We start from the raw sequence: 20,039 nt of genomic DNA, 5'->3' as shown, positions 1-20,039 counted from the left end.
AAGGCAAGCACATCTGCAAAACGATACCCCCTTTCACTTTTCCTCCTGCTGGCTAATACACAACAAGGCAGCACGTCAGCAAAACGAAACCTCCGAAGAAAGACAGTCACTTAGCCGCTAATGCACAATCGATGCAGTGCATGTTGTCAAAACGAAACCTCCTAGGAGAGACATGCCCAGATTAGCTCCTTTCAAATTATCTGACTTCTCTACATTTCAATTTTTTTTCTGACTATTTCAATAGTTTCTAGGACCTCGTGCTTTTTACAGCACAGGCTTACACAGCTAGTATCTATCTATCTATCTATCTATCTATCATCTATCTATCTATCATCTATCTATCTATCATCTATCTATCTATCTATCTATCTATCTATCATCTATCTATCTATCTATCTATCTATCTATCTATCTATCTATCTATCTAGTACACCCCTCACATTTTTGTAAATGTTTTATTATATCTTTTCATGGGACAAACGCTGAAGATATGACACTTTGATACAATGTAAAGTAGTCTGTGTACACCCTGTATAACAGTGTCAATTTGCTGTCCCCTCAAAATAACTCAACACACAGCCATTAATGTCTAAACCGCTGGCAACAAAAGTGAGTACACCCCTAAGTGAAAAATGTCCAAATTGTGCCCAATTAGCCATGTCCCCTCCCCGGTGTCATGTGACTCGTTAGCGTTACAGAGGTCTCAGGTTGAGAATGGGGAGCAGGTGTGTTAAATTTAGTGTTATCGCTCTCACACTCTCTCATACTTGTCACTGGAAGTTCAACATGGCACCTCATGGCAAAGAACTCTCTTAGTATCTGAAAAAAAGAATTGTTTGCTCTACATAAAGATGGCATAGCTATAAGAAGATGCCTGAAACTGAGCTGCAGCATGGTGGCCAAGACCATACAGTGGTTTAATAGGACAGGTTCCACTCAGAACAGGCTCCTCGCCGTGGTTGACCAAAGAAGTTGAGTGCACGTGCTCAGTGTAATATCCAGAGGTTGTCTTTTGAAAATAGACGTATGAGTGCTTGCCAGCATTGTTGCAGAAGGTTGAAGGGGTAGGGGGATCAGTCTGTCAGTGTTCAGACCATACAGCGCACACTGCATCAAATTGGTCTGCATGGCTTGTCGTCCAGAAGGGAAGCCTCTCTAAAGATGATGCACAAGAAAGCCCACAAACAGTGTGCTGAAGACAAGCAGACTAGGGGGCATGGATTACTGGAACCATGTCCTGTGGTCTGATGAAACCAAGATAAACTTATTTGGTTCAGATGGTGTCAAGCGTGTGTGGCAGCAACCAGGTGAGGAGTACAAAGAGACAAAGTGTTTCTTTGCCTACAGTCAAGCATGGTGGTGTGGGAGTGTCATGGTTTGGGGCTGCATGAGTGCTGCCAGCACTGGGGGAGCTACAGTTCATTGAGGGAACCATGAATGCCAATATGTACTGTGACATACTGAAGCCGGCAGTATTACAACATGATAAAGACCCCAAACACACCTCCAAGATGACCACTGCCTTGCTAAAGAAACTGAGGGTAAAGGTGCTGGACTGGCCAATCATGTCTACAGACCTAAACCCTATAGAGCATCTGTGGGGGTATCCTCATACGTAAGGTGGAGGAGCGCAAGGTCTCTAACATCCACCAGCTCCGAGATGTCATTGTGGAGGAGTGGAAGAGGATTCCAGTGGCAACCTGTGAAGCTGTAGTGAACTCCATGCCCAAGCGAGTTTAGGCAGTGCTGGAAAATAATGATGGCCACACAAAATATTGACACTTTGGGCACAATTTGGACATTTTTCACTTAGGGGTGTACTCACTTTTGTTGCCAGTGGTTTAGACATTAATGGCTGTGAGCTGTTATTTTGAGGGGACAGCAAATTTATACTGTTGTACAAGCTGTACACAGACTACTTTACATTGTATCAAAGTGTCATATCTTTATCGTTGTCCCATGAAAAAATATAATAAAATATTTACAAAAATGTGAAGGGTGTACTCACTTTTATGAGATACAGTATATATATATATATATATATATATATATATATATATATATATATATATATATATATATATATATATACATACATATATATATATAGAATATATATATATATATATATACTGTATATATATATATATATATATATATATTATATATATATATATTATATATATATATACACATACAGACTAGCTGTCCCCTGCGGCTGTGCTGTTTAGTAGTGAAACAGGTCAAACTTTAAAAATGTAATATTTTTGTATTGAAGAATTTATATTTTGTATCGAGGGCCTCTATATATTCAATATTTTTGGTTTTGCTATCGGGGTGAGAATGTAGCTGTGATCTCTTTGCCAAAAACAAGGTATCTCTGGCCAAGCGAAAGGTAAGTATGGTCCAATATCAAATGTTGCCACTGTACTTGATCGTGTTCAGCTCTGATGGCACAGTATCCCCCGTGTGAGGAGAAGAGCACATGGCCGTGATATCTCTGCCAATTAGCAGGTACCATCTAAAACACACATAGCTGTGATCTCTCTCTCAAAAACATCAAACGTTACTCTTTAACTATCTCTAGATGATAATGTCTGCTGAACAAACAGGTATTGCTAGCTAAGCAGAGGCAAGGTACGCTCCAACACGTGGTGAGAGGTAGAGCAACTCGAACGGAGACTGGTGCGTGAGTGAGGAAGGCTCTGCCCGCCCCACTACTCCTGAGGTCCCGCCTCCCCCCTCCCCTTGGCCCACAGCCTGTCTCTCGGATTTGTGCAAATAAATTAGTGTCGCAACCAAACTATAATACTTAGCACGATGGGAGAAACGGCAAAATGAACTGGAATGTTCATGCAAATTATAGAAAAAAACACGATCTAAATCTGTTAAGTAGTTCTCTCTTGAAAAGCGGACAGACAGACAGACAGACATATTTTATATAAGGAGAGATTTGTATATTAACATTTAGAGCACAACAGGTTAAGTTACTTAAGGTCACTTATTGTTAAGACAAAATGGATGAAATGGCATGATGATGTCTTTGAGAACATCAACTTTAGTACTTTAGGACTGTTTACAAACCTCTGAAACATGACCACCAGTATTAACCATAGTTATAGCTAAGATCATACAAGGCTAGCCTCCTCGCCATTCTGAAAGTTTGTTTTTCTGCACATTTAGAAAAGCTGAAACTCTACCCAATGACTATTTATGGAGCTTCTTCCATCCTGACAATCTAATCCATGTGGAAGACCCAATCTTTCACTATATTTTTCAGTTTTTCATCCTTGTCATTATAGGTAAAATTTGGATCATCAATTGAATGCAAGCCACACTCACTCAAAGCAATCCATTTAAAAGTCCTCAATCAACCTAACCACTTTTCTTTGGCCTTTTGATGGAGCTCCGCTTGATGTTATCCACCCTTTAATACATTAACCTCTTCTTCCACTTACTAATCTCGAGAAGCTATTCTGCTGATCTCTCTAGAAATATGTAGAAGTAAGCATCCCATTTCTTCTTGTACCCTAAAGTCAATTGATTTGTGAAGAACCTTGCGATAATGCTCTCAGTGAAAATTACATGAAATCAAAATTGATTCCCTGCTCACAGGCTGTGTGACCTTTTTGTCTTAAACCATGCAATACACTGCTTTTATAGATAATGAACAACAGAATAAATAGCAGGGTTTTAGTTGTTTTTCTTTTCTGCTAAAGATAAATTTTGTTGTATTTTGAATACTCTTGGCATCGTCTTTTGTCTATGGCAGATTTAACAAGGGTTGATTTTAAATCCTTAGATAACAGACTTCGGCATCTTTAGCTTTTCATTACAGGCGGTGCTTTTCTTGGACAAAGAATGCCCATTGCCAAAAGGCAAATCAGAGTTATTCAAGACAAAGGATTGTGTAGGGTGACAAAGGCATGATTCAGTTCCAGCCGAAGGTGCTTTTGCATTGTTACATGAAAGTTTTAATCGGTAATACTTTGCTTTGCTTGTCTGCCAAACAACTACAGGGGTTGACACTTTTATAAGCTCTAAGGTGAAATCTTATACTTTTAAAGCTTTAACTCAACACATTACCGCAAAAACTGCATATTTTAGAGTTCAAAGATTTACTTCATTGATGCTTAAATTTTACACTGTGCAAGTGCAAAATGATGTTAATAAAACAAAAAGTAAAAGCTTTGAATTCCCAAAAGTCTTATAAAGAACAATATGTTTTAAGTTTATGAATTTTCTTTTTTCTATTTTTTCTTGTTTTAGTTTAAAAGAGGCTTCTGGTTTTTTTCCAGTCCTTTTATTCATCCGTTTATTACCGTAAGTACTGTCTCTAGACCCAATGAACTGATTATAGAATTTCCTTTCATGCTGGATTGAGAATTTTTTTTTTTGCAGGTTTGGACCTCACACTGCTCCACTCCATCTGAACTAGTGTGGTGCTGAGGTGTCACCCATTACATGGCTGCACTCGGGTCCTAATCTGGGATCCTGAGTTGGTTTGTCATGTGGCAAGTGCGGCAATGTGCTGTATCAGCGCGTGCTCCTAACCTCTCTCTCTCTTTGGGCCTATTTGAAGAACAGAGACACTATACAGGTAAATCTTACCTTTCTTTCAACTGTATTGGTCTAATGATCATGATGAATATGTTTATGATCCTAGAACTTGTGAGTTGTGACTGATTACATATTTAACTCTCCATCCATTTTTAATCCAGTTAGAATAATGGGGGCTGGAGCCTGTAGTGGTATCTTATACCAGCCATGAACTATCTCAGTACAAAAATCCCAGTATACCACAGATCAGACACTTACTCATATCCACTCTCATTTACACTCGGCCAACTTAAAGTCACTGATTATCCTAACACACACATTTCAGAATGTGGTAGGAAATCTAGAGTGTTCAGAGAACATGCAAAGAACACAAATAAAAGCTTCACAATTTGAATTATACTGTTCTGTATGATATTAAATGTGGTTGATAATAGAATATGTTTCAGTATTTGATTTTGATTACACAATTTTAAGAATTATTATTTTACTGATTCAAACAATTCTCCTCTTCTAAAGGCAGTTTCATGGTATAAGGCAGGATATTTTAAAGAAGGTTCATATTTTGAAAAATGTAAATTGTAAAAATGTTGTTGAATGCAACATCACTTGCATATCTGCTGCTACCTCCCTCCCTGTCTGTGGGTGCAAGATACAATTTTTATGTTCACCAAATCTGGCTTTTTCCCTTCTGTTTCATTTTTTGTATGCTCTAACAGTTATGCAGTTTTTTAAACTTTAGTCTGGACTACATAGACTCAAATATATCAAGGAAAAGCTATCCTAAATGCTGAACATGTGCTTTGCTATTTATTATTGACTGCTTGAAACTTAGATGCATATATATTCTCACATAAATATTTGATTTTATAATCCCAGTGTGTCAGGATACTTTTGTTTTTTCTTTTTGATAAATGAGCCACTGTACATGGAGGCTGATACTTTACTTGTATAATGCTTACTTTCCTTGTGTGGGATAAAAGCCTTTATGACAGCTTTTCTTTCTTATTGGTAAAAGGGGTACACTTTCTGCATTGCTGGTGAAGTGTGGAAATGGAAGTATCTCCTCTAAAATATGGACGGTTTCACTAATAATAACAGTCTTGCTCTAATTTTTTTTCAGAGAACATACACTAACAGTATATTGCATATGGAAGCCAGCAAGGTGTGGGAATGTAATGAGCGGTCTGTGGCGAAGCATGATTTTAAATAAATAATCAGGTCCAGGCTGATTGGGGTGCTTGGCTGATCGCACATTCATGTGCAAATGTGAGTGGATCGGTCAAGTGAATCATTCAAACCTCAGAGTAGGCAGCCAATTGGACAAGATTTAAGGGAGTCTGCATGGCAGAGGAGGGGATCAAGGAATAGAACAAGATCAGCTGAGAAGAGTGTGAGTGAGCCAGTATCGGGTACCTGAGTAAACCCAGCGAGCGAGCAAGCAACAGATAGAGGGAGAAAAAGAGAGAGAGGGGTAGAGCGGTCATTAGCCCCATGGAACAGTGAAGGATTGGCACTTTAGGGTCAGATCATCCCCGCTGATTTTTCAGGGAAGCAGGTTTGATGATGATGGAGTTCTCCTTAGGGATCCAAATGACACTAACTTTGTGAGAAGGAGGACGGGAGGAGAACCAAACCTGTGTCTGGCAGACGCTGACAGAGGCAGCCAAGATGGGAGTTAATGTGGAGGACTGAGGCTGCTTAAGTCTCCACTGGCTGAGCAAGCAATGGGTGAGCTGGGGAGACAGAGAGGGAGTTGTGCTGGGCTCACTTTGGGGAAGAAAGATTAAGGGCCTGATGCCTGTTGTTTCATACTGGTTATAGCTCTGACTTTTAACTCATGGATATTCACTTTTTTATTGATTATTTATTTATTTATGAAAGATCATTTTGCATTGCACTATAGGAAACTGTTTGTGAATTTTAATAAAAGCACTTGACACATTTGTGTGTCCTCATTTGCCCGGCTCATCTCGGTTAATGACTATTGATGGTTCTGGGTAGAAGAGGCTCCTGGAAGTGAATAGGTTGAGACTGTCACAGGGAATACTTAAGAGTGTTATTTCTCCACTTTCAAACGTAACTGGTTTATTTCCTGAAAATACCATACTACTTGTCTAAAATACCATGTCTAACAAACAAGATTACAAAATTAAATTTACTTTATAGTACACATTACTCAGTTCTGCTAATCATTTTTGGAAGTACAGCTAGTACTAAAAATGGTGCTCTCAATCTAATAGTTAAACAAAGAATTCTATCAAGTTAGCAGTATATTTTGGTCTACATATGCTTTTTATTCAGTAAAGTTGTAATTTCATGATGTTTTCATAATTTATTTTTTAGTATTTGGTGAATTTTAAGTGAAACATGACATAACAGGCTTTTATTTATGTCATATCATTTTCTCTAGTTATTGCCAATACTGATGTTGGCTCATCTGAATGCAAATGTGGGGATATTCATCTGAGAGGAATGCACTCTGAAACTATTAGTGTATTTATAGGTATTTAAATTTGTTGATTTGGTGTCTAGAATTATTGACTTACAGCTTCAAAGTCTTGAGTTCAAATCCCACAGCCAGGCATTGTATGAATGAAGTTTGTAAATTTCCTTCTAAATTTATTTTCTTTTTTTTTCCATATTCCAAAGACATGTGTTATGTTAATTGCCAACTGTAAATTGTCCCCATATGAGTTAGTGTGTGTTTTGGCATTTGTGTGTTCTTTGATGGACTGACACCCTATCCAGGGTTGTTTCCTGCCTCACTGCTGGGATTACGAGTGTTTAATAATGGATGGATGGAATGATTTCTTTCTCAATGATACACAGCACTGAAATCATGTGTTCAGGCTGAATACCGTTTGATGGCACACAACATTTGACTCAAAATCCAAGTATTGTACCATTACAAATAATTATACAGCCAATAAAACAAGCTATAATACAGAAGACTGTATCATAAACTTAAGAGGTATGCATTACACTCTGGATGTTGATCACTGGGTAAAAGTAGGCCCAGGTAACTAAAGTGCCAACTGTAGGTATAAGGAATTGACAGTGTAAAAGGAGTCATGAAAGAATACTCCATTATCTAATGCTGTTTATTTTATCTTGTATGTGTAAGTGCAACACCCTTACCTAATAAAGAAATATAATCTTGAGGCCAAGACAGCTTTAGAATGACCAATTACTCTCTTTTATACAACATGGCAGGCAAAAAGCAGCCCACAAATCATGGAGTATATGACTTTTGTGACATGTCCATCTTTTCTGGTAACTGATACATCAACTTTTGAGGACTTTTCACCTTATAATCTGTAATCTTGTCAACAATATCTAGGGTATGGCTGGAAAGGGTTTCTTTGTTTTCAAAAATTTCTTACAAACCAAATCGCATGCCACTTTTTACCACTTTTTTTCATCAAATGCTGAATTTTGCGATTTGAAGGAGCACTCACAATGGACTACTCCTTCACTATTTCCTCATGCTAACTTGACGTAGCCTTGATGAACATGCAGCTCTACTATCAAAAATACTGTATTTCAATGAATATACTGTAGCATGCACAAAGATAACAAAACTAACAAAATAAAACAAAATGCATATGGGGACTTTCTTCTAGTTTTATGTGATCATTTTTGCTGATTTTAAAACCAGCAAGTGGCTCCTTACTGTACAGATTTAGTATTTTGTGAACCACCCTACTGTATATTATGCCTACATTCCATTCTTGGTTCTTGAAGTGCCTCTTCAGGACACATACATAAAAAATTAAAGAAATCACTTTTTTACATTTGCAGGCTTAGAAAAAGTTGTGTCCTGTCCACTACCATGGAGGTCATAATTTTAATTTATTTATGGGCTAAACGCTATAGAAATATGTTTTAGTCATATAATTAAATTTAGCAAAAGAACATGCATAAAATATATTTTGAATAATGTTCTCCTGAAACTTTGATGCATTTGTTTTAGTTTTACATGAATAAAACTTAACTTATGGCCAGAATTTTCTATAACCTGGTAAAGCTCCTGGGAATCATCACCTACCCAAAATATTAAGCCTGAACAGTTAACAAACAGATAAGTCCATGAAATCAAATTAAGAAAATAAAAATTCAGTATTTTTGCAGCTGACCTCGCTCATTACTCTGTCTGTTGTAAATAGTCTTATTGCTTTATATGTGTTTTGCAGATGTTTAGCAGGCATGCTCATTAGAAGAATCATTAACTTGCTGGCCACCTAGACTTCTGACCTTATGGCCTTTGACTTTCATCTCTGCCTTGACATCTAAACAAATATTTTTTGCTTCTCAATTGTTATTTGGAGGGTAGAGAAAGATAACAGTGAACTTAACAAGCATTCTGTCATCACTAAAGCACAAGTTTTTATTACTGACTGCACAAATTAATGCAGTATTTGCAAAGACGTAAAGCATTTGATTTGCAGTTTTAAGAACCCATTTGGACAAAACAGGAACTGTTTCTATTGCTTCACAACACATAATAAATTTGTCACATATGTAATTGGGAGCACCTCCTAGTGGTCTCTCCAACCAGGAATTAAGGGGCCATAAAGGTTTTGATTATTCAAACTTACTTTCCCACAACATATTCTACCTGTAGCCCCATGAAAAGTAAGCAAAACACTTTGTTGGTGTTCCCTGCTCTATCTTAACAAATATGGGGAAATTTAAAAAAAGTCCAATCTCATTTCTTTCAGTCTTCTGCTATCCTTAGCCTTTGTTCAGTCCCACTTTACTCCTTGGGCAAGATGAAGACCTATTGTAACCAGACATAAGAAGTCATTTCCCTCTACAGTCCTACATGCAATAACCATCTGGCATATACCCCTCTGTTTCTGACAGCACAAACCTTATCTGTGTTGTGACAGTACATTTAAAAATGGAGATACCTGCCTGGAAGTGACAGAATGTCACTCTCTCAGTTGTGTTGTGTTTTTCATTTTGGAAATTCTGTTTAAGCCCTGGCTCTTTCTATGCCTAGTTTTGTTGGTTTTACCCTGAGTAGTCCAATTTTCTGGAAATGCCGAGTTAACTGATGATGTCCCACTGTAAATGGGTGTGCCATTCAATGGGTAGGTGTCTTATCAAGCATTGGTATCTGCCTTGCAAATAATGCATGTTCTGATCCACTGTAATTATATAATTAAGAACAACAGGACAATGAATGGATACTACCCACTTAGACTTCATTAAAACATTTTCAATATTTTATGTTAATTGTTGAAGACGATCTCAAAAGCAGCACAGTTTCCTTGTCATCCTCTTCTTAATGACAGAATCAAGACTTGCCCTTGCTTGTTTAGATACACAGCTGGTTTCTACTTTAAATTTGATAAGTACCAGTTAACTGTGTTCATTTTTTTCATTTCCAAGAAATTTTAAAATGAAACCCTTGACTTTAAAGCATCTGGTACACATTAGTCATCACAAGCAGCAGTTTTTAGGATTGGCAATTAAGTGTGTGTTTGAAATATAGGAGGAAAACCTTGTGAAGATCGAAAGAGGTGCACGTACTACATAGGTGCAGAGAAATGCTGGCTGTGAACATAGATTTCTTGGACATGAACGAAAACATCAAGTAATTCAAAGCATAACAAAATTATTAATAGCACTGACACAGAACCAATACAAACATTTCTTACTATGGGACAAGAAAGTCTCTGTTTTATGCACATCACTTGTTCTTGGCTCAAAAGTTTGTTCTAAATGCTCTGGTCTCTGACTATCTTCCAGACGTTATTCCTTTTCACATTAATCATTCCAAGATACTTCCTTTCATTAATGAGGTCTTTTTCTGACCTTTCTTTGTCTACAGAGCTAATTTTAACAACATATATGATCATCTCAAAGTTGAAGGGGATCTCTACTCCAAATCACTCCTACTGCCGTTACAGATGTTTGCTGTCATATTGCTCTGCTGTTACTTCTTTAAGGAGCATATCCTGCTTTTCAGTATTACATTCTATATATCATATTCATTTCCCTAATGTTGCATATATCCTTCCCTAAATGATCATTCATGTCATGCAAAACGTTTTGATGACAGAACAATAAATTGACATTAATCTTTTTTCAAATGAAATGCTCTTTAACTCCATCTATGGTAATAATTCCTTTGGTCTATTCAAATGAGGATAAATGTGGCATTTTAGCACAGATGCTCAGGATGTTCGTTTTGTTTTCAATCATAGTGAGGAAATAAGACTTATAATAGTTTACTATTATAAAATTGGATTAGTGAAAGAACAATGGCCAAAAAAATAGAAAATATTCATGGGCTGGAAGGAACACCAAGAAACTTGCCACCCCATTGAGGATATGGTTCATGACTGCTGTCAAAAGGACTGATTGAGTGCCTGAGCAAAGGTAAGGCAGATTAGTACAGAAGAAAATAAGGCTGAACGATTCTGATAGACTTTGAAGGTCCTAATAGTGATGGATACATACAGCTTCTGGTAGCAATGAGTTGTTATATGGCTAGGCATGGAGCCCATAAATGACTGCCAACCAATCCTAAATATCTGCTTAAAATAAATAGACAAAACATAAATAGAAGTATGCTCACATACCCGACGAAGAAAAAAAAGCTAATAAGAGAGCTTATTGGTGAATGATTCATGTCACACAAATTGCTGGACAAATGTTGCTCTGATTCCTTTTGTGGCTAGTTCACACAGCCGTGGATTCTCTCTTTGCTGTTTGTATGATAGAAACTAGAGGTTGAAGGCTTTTAATTTGGTATTCATGCTTATTTTCTGTTTGACAGCCTGAATTCCTACCCATTTTCAGATGACTTTATCAGTGAAGGTCAATATAAAATATTTAAGATTGTGACAACAATAAACTATGCATGGCAAATATAGCTAATGGACCATTCCAAATATCCACTGAGTCACACGAGTCAAGTAAGCATCCATAATGGAAGCAGTCTAATTCAAAGTACAGTACATGTACCACACATACAGCAGAAAATTCACTCAAACCATAATCTACCAGCAGTTTAATTTTAAACACAAATCTCATATACAACCACTCAATCAGTACATTTTTTGACTTACTTAAACCCATTTAGGGTTGTGGGAATAGTGACTTAACCCAATGTACATCTTTGGAATATAGGAGAATAAACAAATTACCTGGAGAAAAACTCCAAAAAGATAATGTATGAACTTCAGTTTTCTAGATTCTCAAACTGTGATGCAGAAGCAATAACCACTGTTCCATTGTGCTACCCTGTTTCTGAATTGTGTATCTTTACCAAACCTTTGATTAAATGTTGAGGGAAACGGGAAACCATTCTGGTGCCAGTGAGCACACGGCAAGAGCTGATTCTGGATAGGGTAACAGTCACTATAAACATGAATTCTTGTTTTACTGGCATGTCATGTATCATACATTAATGCATATACAGTAATCCCTCACGTATCGCGGGGGTTACGTTCCAGAGCCCCCCACGATAGGTGAAAATCCGCGAAGTAGCGACCTATATTTATTTTATTATTTATACATATTTTAAGGCTTTATAAACCCTTCCCACACTCTTATAAACCTTTCTCACTCTCTTGTTAACCTTTCCCACGCTCTTATAAACACTTCCTATGCTCTTAAACACTTTCTACATTCTTAAACACCTCAAACCAACATTGCACACTGCACGCAGCGATCAGACGTCAATGTGTCTGCACTCGCTTTGTGAAGGGGGGCAGCTGAACTCACGCTGAGCAGAAATGGACTTTGTGCTGCTTCTGCCAAAATGCCTGCCTGTCACTCTGCGCGTTCGGAAGAAGGAGGAGGTGTGTGTGTGTGTGTGTGTGTGTGTGTGTGTGTGGGTATGTGAGAGCTGAACGCACCTTCGCTCAAACCCCCCCTCCCCGGAAGCGCAGTACGCTCCTGCCACTTCGCATTGTCAACGGGGTGGGGAGCTGAATGAACGCTAAGGAGAAGTGGACTTTGTGCTGGCTTTGTGCTGCTTGTCGCTCTGCGTGTCAATAATTTGTACATCACCAATTTTCCTGTCTCACTGTTTTGTCTTGCGTGAAGTTAAAATGTTTTATAATAGTGAGATGTTACTCATATCCTTAGCCCGACATCCACATATCATATGTGTTAACAAAGTGTGTTTTATAAGTTTACATGTGTTTAAAGCACATGGGATGGGTATTTTAAGGCTTAAACTATAAAAATGTTTATTTATATGGCCTTTCTATATCACGGATTTTCTCCTGTTGCTGATGGGTCTGGAACATAACTTCCGCGATAGGCGGGCAATCACTTGCATTTAAAAACCTGCGAAGTCGTGAATCCGCGAAAAGTGAACCGCGAAGTAGCAAGGGATTACTGTAATGTATATTTCTTTTTTATTTCTTAATATGTAGTGTTTATGTTGACAATCTGTTTACAAAGTTCACATATCTGAGACTGTTGCCTGAATGAATGGTTAAAGTCCTTTTGTACTGTCCTACTGGGGAGGTGGCCCATATCTTAATAAAAGCAGATAAATGGTTATGTATAGAAGCAGAAGCATTTATTAGTAATTGATTGATTTAAGAACAGGCACAACTACATAACTATTTTACACCAGTTCCTCCAAGCAAACAAAAATTCCTGTTTTCTAGAAGATGGGTGATATCATAAGTGTGTACAAATTTATGCTCTGTACAGTCTTTATGAAAAAAATCTAAACTTAATCATAAAGTTAAAATGATAGGAGACCATTCAATCATTTTAGCTAATTTGGTTATTTATTCCAGGTCAAGAGAAAACAATAAGTGGAATTCAACTAATACAGTATGAATTTTGTTAAAAATTTATAGTAAGATCCCCCCTCTCGGAATTGGACTAAAACAGATTGGGGAAGAATGGATGGAATAGTGGCAACTACAGCCATGAAATCGCCCACAGCATTAATATAGTATTCACATTCTTTGGTACTCTGTAGCTTTCATATGTGTACTCTGACCAGCTTTGTTACAGATATTTGTTCTAAACTTTTGTTGTTAAAGGATAACTTTGGTTATTTCTTCATGATCTTGGTATACAGTAATCCCTCGCTACTTCGCGGTTCACTTTTCGCGGATTCACGACTTCGCAGATTTTATATGTAAGCATATCTAAATATATAACGCAGATTTTTCGCTGCTTCGCGGGTTTCTGCAGACAATGGGTCTTTTTACTTGCTTCCTCAGTTGGTCTGCCTAGTTGATTTCATACAAGAGATGCTACCCAATCAGAGCACGCAGTTAAGTTCCTGTGTGCTGCTGATTGGCTCAGCGACGGAGTGTTGCATTAACCAGGAAGTCTCATCTCACTTATTCAGCATTAACGTGCTACTGCTGCAGGGGCCATGTCCAGGCACCAACAGAAGATGCAAATGATTGCAGAAAAGGTAAAAGTTTTGGATATGTTGAAGGAAGGGAACAGCTACACCGCTGCAGGACACCGATTCTTTTTATTTAAAAAGGAGGAAAAGCATATAAGATCTATGGCCGCAGTGTCCTTTAACCAGGGTGCAAAACGAGTTGCAAGTGGACGTGATAAGGCAGTAGTCTGGATGGAATCTGCTTTAGGAATCTTTGCAACAAGGTCGACGACGTCATGACCGCCTACAAGCTGCTACGTGTACTTCACTATACAGTAAGTGTAAACATATCTACCGATTTCATATTGCTTAGCAGTTGTCCCTGTTATTAATAGAGTAAATGGTGGATTGTAAACAATACAGGGAGGGTTTAAAAACGTCCAAATACACGTTAAATAATTAAATAAATATGGTGTCCCTACTTCGCGGAAATTCAGTTATCGCGGTCAGCCTTGGAACCTATCTCCCGCGATAAGTGAGGGATTACTGTATATTAGTTTGCCACATGAAAATGCTTTCTAAAGTTGAGAAAAATAAATATCCCACTCTTAAGTTTTATAATGCAGCTAATGTGTTCCAGGGTCCCATTGTGAAGAGAAGACTTAAAATGTACCAAATATTTTTTAATAAATACAAAGTGCTAAGGCTCCGGGAGGGCGTAGGTACACGTGGTGTTGATAGAGAACTTGGTGGAACCCATGCTGATGTGCAGACGTGTGCAGTTCAGCCGATTTCCTCATTAACACTAGAATTACCAGAGCCTACAAAAAAACTCATAGATCCATCCCACCTTAAATCGCTTCGCACCTCTCCATCAGCGTCTTTTGTCCTGTAAATGTGTCGATAAGCAGCAAGTGACCTACTATCACATCCCCCCACCGCTGTTTACCTGCGTGTCAGTTGTACAGAGTGAGAAGTCAAGCAAAATGACACCTTTTATAAATACTATATCGTTATTTGGAACACATGCATTTCATGTTTATGTAAACACATTGTTAAAACAGAAATGTTTTTCAGGTTTTAGTAATAATTGACAAAATGTAGACATGAAGTGTATAATGTGTGAAGCCTGAAGTCCAAATATCAAATAAACACTTTCACAAAAAGTACAAATATACCCTAAGTTCTTGTCAATAAGCCGCGGCTTATCTAAGGAAAAAAGTTGTGAAAATGAAAAAATAGAATATCGGCTTATACATAAGTCCGGCTTATACATCCATCGCGGGGGTTGCGTTCCAGAGCCACCCGCGAAATAAGAATATCCGCGAAGTAGAAACCATATGTTTATATGGTTATTTTTATATTGTCATGCTTGGGTCACAGATTTGCGCAGAAACACAGGAGGTTGTAGAGAGACAGGAACGTTATTCAAACACTGCAAACAAACATTTGTCTCTTTTTCAAAAGTTTAAACTGTGCTCCATGACAAGACAGAGATGACAGTTCCGTCTCACAATTAAAAGAATGCAAACATATCTTCCTCTTCAAAGGAGTGAAGCAAACAAATCAATATGTCTGTTTGGCTTTTAAGTATGCGAAGCACCGCGGCACAAAGCTGTTGAAGGCGTCAGCTCACACCCCCTCCGTCAGGAGCAGACAAAGAGAGAGAGAGGGAGAGTTTGTTTTTCAGTCAAAAATCAATACGTGCCCTTCGAGCTTTTAAGTATGCGAAGCACTGTGCAGCATGTCTTTTCAGGAATCAGCTTTACAAAAGATAGCAACGTGAAGATAATCTTTCAGCATTTTTAGACGAGCGTCCGTATCGTCTAGGTGTGCAAACAGCCCCCCTGCTCAATCCCCATACGTCAGGATCACAGATAGTCAGCGCAAGAGAGAGAGAACAGTAAGCCGGGTAGCTTCTCAGCCATCTGCCAATAGCGTCCCTTGTATGAAATCAACTGGGCAAACCAACTGAGGAAGCATGTACCAGAAATTAAAAGACCCATTGTCCGCAGAAATCCGCGATATATATTTAAATATGCTTACATATAAAATCACAATTTAAATGACCGCTACGCGCTCGTGTTGACTCGGCGACGCCCAGAGCAGAAAGAACGCGCTCCGGCCGCTCCAACCGCGCCATGCGGGGAGTGAGAGAGACAGCAATATCTCACACTCTCTCCCCCCTTAAAGAAATTAAATGGGCGCGAGTGAGACCACTGACCTCCCTCCCTTCTATTAGTTATAGGTTATAGTACGTTCGGCTTATCCATGAGTCCGGCTTATCTATGATACGATTTTATTTTAAAAATTCGTATGATTTTTGGTCTCCGGCTAATACATGAGTCCGGCTTATAGACAAGAACTTAGGGTAACAGAAAAAGTGCGCTTCTATTCAAGACTATAACTGCAGAAAAAGAACCCGCATTAGGGTGCAACATTCACACCCCTTTGATACTATCGCTTCAGTGGTGCAACGGTATCAGCTGTTGACTGGTAATCAAAACTTCACGGGTACGACCCCAGACGAGTCCGTTTTGAGAAGTGAGCTGCTCTTATTCTTACTATCTTAGAATAAAAACATACATTTGGTTTCAGTCTGTAACAGCCGGTATAAATTTATAATACTTGTAAAGTTTAGCCTTGTTTTTTTTTCAGTTTTATTCTCTTAGTCACGTTCACGATCTCACCCCCCCCCCCCCCTCCTCCCCATCTGACAATGCTGTTTTCACATAAAGACACGCTATAACAGAGGTGAACTCAGATCATGACGACGGTTCTACATTGGAGCTAGAATGCACGTCACATTTTTGCCGTCACTGTACTTTGTATATGTACACGGGAAGCTCTGCAGTCTACTTGTGACTTAACGCTGTAGGAAGTAAGTAAATAAATAAAGGTAAATAAGTAAATAACATTCGATCTGGCTCTTATATACAAAGTACAGCGACGGCAGCTTCCACCTTAAGCTATAGACTCTCCACTCTAGTGTTTAGATCTGGACGGTTCATGTGCACAAAACATTAACATTTATATGTTACTTACATAAAAGCCAGATTGAATGTTATTTACCTTAATTTATTTACTTACTTCCTACAACGTAAAGTCACAAGTAGACTGTAGAGCTTCCCGTGTTTGAGCGACACGGGCATGCTCAAAAAATACACATGTAATGCCACGAAAAGTGCCTGCTGACACTTTAGTATGCAAGCAATGGTACGAGAATGCAGTTAAACTTTTTTTTTGAGCACATACACCATCCAGATTTTGTCAATTATTACTAAAACATGAAAAACGTTTCTGTTTTAACGATGTGTTTACATAAACATGAAATGCATGTGTTCCAAATAAAGATATAGTATTTATAAAAGGTGTTATTTTGCTTGACGTCTCACTCTATACAACTCTAAGCAACTGACACACAGGTAAACAGACTTGAGCTGAGAAAACTGTGCGGCAGTGGGGGGATGTGATAGTAGGCTGCTTGCTGCTTATCGACACATTTACAGGATAAAAGACGCTGATGGAGAGGTGAGAAGCGATTTAAGGTGGGACGGATCTACGAGTTTTTTCGTAGGCTCTGGTAATTCTAGTGTTAACACTCTGCGAGACGTAATTAGGCAACTTTGCACACTGAAGCACTAAAGGAGCCTTAGTAGGAGAGAGGAATGAGATGCAGAGAGAAGATGAGAAAGAATGAGAGCCTGGAGCGTAAAAGAAAGTAAAGAAATGAAAGCAAATAGAAGCAGGACTGTGGCTGAGCTCTTGTGATATTGTGTAGGCAATTGGTCAGGAAGTGGCTCAGACAGGAGTAAGGGGATGGCACTTATGAAGCAGGGTCACTCCTGCTGAGCACCCAAGGACCAGGAGTGACCAACCTCTTTGTGTGGGCTTCCACTTAGGGTCGAGGGATGGCAGCTGAAGAAGGGAGCAGAGCTTCCACGGTTCCTTGCTGAAGGCCAAAGAATGGTATAAGAAACACAAGCCAGTTTAGAGGGAAGACTGCACTTGCTGGTGGACATCTCCTCTTGCTGATGCACAGAGGCTCAAAAGTAGATTTAAGGATACGGATCCTGACAGTATTTTAACCTTTGGATTTTAACTGTTTAAATTATTTATTTATTGGATTGTTTATTTATGAGCTTTTAACCTCCATGAACACTGTTTTGATCAAGGACTATTTATTTATTTACTTATTTACTTATTTACTTACTTATTTATTCAAGAAAACACGGGACTGCAGTTAGTTTTTTTAACACTTATTTGTTTAGACAATAAAAGCGTTTTGCACATTTGCACCCACACTTGATGTTATATGTTCCCATTGCCCAGTCCATGCTCACTTTCATGACTATTAATGTCCTGGGTTCAAGGAGGTAATGCAAGCAACAAGCAACCCGAGCATCACACACACCCACACTAACTCACACACTGGATCAATTAATTTAGCATGTGCATTTTTGGAATCTGGCAGAAAACTGGAGTTTATAGAAATTAAAAAAACACAGTAACTACACAGCAGCTAGACTGTTAATCCAACTAATGCGTCTGCCTCACAGGACTGATAACTTCTGAGCTATCATGCTGCCCATGCTCCCTCATAGTGGACCAGTTTAGAGTCTCCATTAAATATCTCTGAAAAGCCCACACAAACACACAAAGAATATGCAACCTTGAGGCCAGTAGTGACCAGGCCCAGGTTTCAAACAGTCCACTGAAACTCTGAGTCACCCAAACTATATACTGTGCCACCAATCTGACTTCTTACATTAAAAACACTTAAAAATAAACCTCTCTATGTAAATAAAAAATTGTCTTTCAGCACAGAGCTCTTTACTACAGACTGCCTAGCTGACCTGACAGATTAAATCCCTACTCAATACAGGCTTTGTAGTTTATGAAATGACTGACTATAGAGTTTTTGTTTTATATATTTTGCAGTTACTTCTGAATATGATTAACTTTAATATTAGAATTGTAACTCTTTGTCTTTTAAATGTTCTATACTGTGCATTAGTCTATGATGTCAACGGTTTTATGTAAAAGAAAATCCTTACTTACTGTGTTCAGATTGTACAAAACTCCAGCTATTGCTGCTGAGCTTTTTCTCTTCTGCTCTACCACTTCCCATCACAGGTGATATTAAATCCACTTTATACAGCCTTGCTAAAGTTTATTATCATCTCCTCATCTCCCTTCAAAATAGGAAAGATTCAAAGATTACCAAAAAATAGCATTCTTCAGTCACAGAGTCAATATTCCACATATTCAACAGTAAAATAAAATAAACTGTCCTCTAAACTACTCTTAAGTGACAATATGTTACAATTTGTTTCTTATATGGTTCAGTTTATTGTGACCCTGGATTGAGGAGTTCAGAAAAAAAATGGATAAAAGGATGGATAATTTCTCTGATGTATCAAAATGTAGATGTTGGTAATAAAATGAAGTTAGAAGAGTAAAAAAATAGAAGAAAGTTTTCATGCTGGGCATAGAAAATATAGCATTATAGTATAGGGTCTATGACTTTAAACCACAAGGTGGCGAGTTCATTATCCACCTCTGCCTCAGTGTTTCACCTTATGCATGTCTCTTGTCTTGACTGTGTCACAGCTACAAAAAATATTTGTACACACTTGAAGTGTATATTTATGTTGCAAGGTGCTTTAATAAAGGCATCTTTCAAATATAGAGTATGATATTAATAATAAAAGAACAGCAATAAATAAACACTAGTAAAGTTCCTGAAGTTGTGTTAAATAAATAACAATTTACATATTAAAAGTAACTTTTTAACAGAAACAATTCATAATGTATTATAAACTATACCTTAAATATAAACATGTTGTTATATATGGTGCTTTTTGAGGTTGTTTGATCACAGAACATCACAATATTAACTAGTCATAACTACTAGGGAAATGTACTCATCATTCTCACTTAATTTAAACACAAAGTTCAACTTAAAAAGTGCCAAAGGAAGTCCTGCATATAAAAATTACAGGAGATAAACGTCATACAGAAAAAATGTTAGAAGTATAATTTATAGCCATGGAGAGATAATGTGGACAGTTGACTTTCTTTTACTAATTAAAATATAAAATTTATTCTAAGACTATGTGTAACTTCAGGAGATGCTGAGACATTCCCTTTACCT

The sequence above is a fragment of the Erpetoichthys calabaricus genome, chromosome 3, assembly GCF_900747795.2.
Source record: "Erpetoichthys calabaricus chromosome 3, fErpCal1.3, whole genome shotgun sequence".
NCBI classification, from domain to species: Eukaryota; Metazoa; Chordata; class Cladistia; order Polypteriformes; family Polypteridae; genus Erpetoichthys; species Erpetoichthys calabaricus.
The sequence above is the reverse complement of the archived record's forward strand: the minus strand, read 5'-3'. Positions refer to the sequence as shown.